Source organism: Psammomys obesus, unplaced genomic scaffold (assembly GCF_907164565.1).
Source record: "Psammomys obesus unplaced genomic scaffold, mPsaObe1.curated_primary_1811, whole genome shotgun sequence".
Taxonomy (NCBI): Eukaryota; Metazoa; Chordata; class Mammalia; order Rodentia; family Muridae; genus Psammomys; species Psammomys obesus.
The window spans coordinates 13,146,120-13,147,577 of record NW_026596039.1 but is presented as its reverse complement, the minus strand read 5'-3'; positions in this window follow the sequence as shown (position 1 = coordinate 13,147,577).

The following is a 1,458-nucleotide window of genomic DNA, read 5'->3' as shown; positions in this document are numbered from 1 at the left end:
AGTCTATTCACCTATGTGTGAATAGCAGAGGTTGACACCGGGCGGACAGGTGCAGGAAAGGATGTGAGGGCTGAAGGGGGAAGGACAGAGGGAGGAGATAGGCAATGATAAGACACGGAAATCCTGAGCAACAATAGCAGATCTTCTGCCGTGTGACCTGAGACCCGTGGAGTGTTAAGATGAGCCTGGGGCAGCCACAGGAGAGAGCAGAAATCTAACAGGAACATTTAATCAAAATAGAATTACTTCAGTTCTACCTTTTGGAGCCTGAGAAAGCAGGCTGTTCGCTAAGCTTCCTGGATCACGTCTCCAACCACCTGCAGAACTGGACAGATGATGCAATCATGGGCCTGCTATGGTCAGCCACGAGCACCACGAGGCCCTCCATCAAGCGGCCGTGTTCACACTGGGAGCCACCTTGGCCAGACTTCTTGCTCAACAACAAATCCTATTTCTTCCCAATGACCTCCTCTTATGTTCGTGATACGTCTTCCTGCCCAATAGCCTGTAAATCTGTTGACTTCTAGTCCAGGAAGTGAGCCTCAAAACAATTTGACCCCAAAGATGAAGAATTCAGGAGGTTCTGGTTCTTAACCGTAGAAGGAAAAGAGCTGGTTCAAGAATTCAGTCAGCTGGGAAAAGGCAGTTTTCAATTGAAGCTGGAACCAGCCCCCACCCCCAGCTTGAGGAAACCTGCTTCCATGAAGGGAGGATGCATGTGTTCTTCCATTCAGAAAAGTTACTGAACACTAATTATGGGCTAGGCCCTGGTAGATCACTGGGTGAAACAGCCAGAACTTGAAAGGCCAGATTTGAGAATAAATCCTGGAGAAGCTAGTAGCCATTTTGAACCAGGCTTCCTAATCCCTTTCCCAGTCTCTCCCCAGCTATGGTATTCAAATGGTAAAGAAAGGATGCTAATAGAAGAAAAGGGTCAACACGATCAACTTTCTTAGGGATATGACAAAGAAACATGAGCAAACACTTTTGTCAAAGGTAAGATTCCACAGTGGTGCTATTGAGTCATTACACTGAATTTCTCCAAAGCCTACATCTGAAACTTATATACCCACAGGATATTTCATGTACAGAACTAAAGGTCCCAGGAACCATTTTTAAAATGCTTTCTAAAGCATTTTAAAATGCTTTAAAGGGAAATGGCTCGGTGGGTAAAATGCTTGTGCAAGCATGAGAGTCTGACTTTGGATCGTCAGTGCTCGGCATCCCCAGTGTAGCAGCACACGCCTGGCACCCCAGCTCTGGGATGGAGAGCAGTAGACAGGCAGCTTCCTGAAGCTCACTGACCAGCCAGGCCAGCCAAAACGATTCAGTGAACGACACTGTCTCAAAAACTGAAAGAGAAAGCTATACAGGGAGGCACCCAAGTTCAACCTCAGACCACACACACACTTTCTCTCTCTCTCTCTCTCTCTCTCTCTCTCTCTCTCTCTCTCTCTC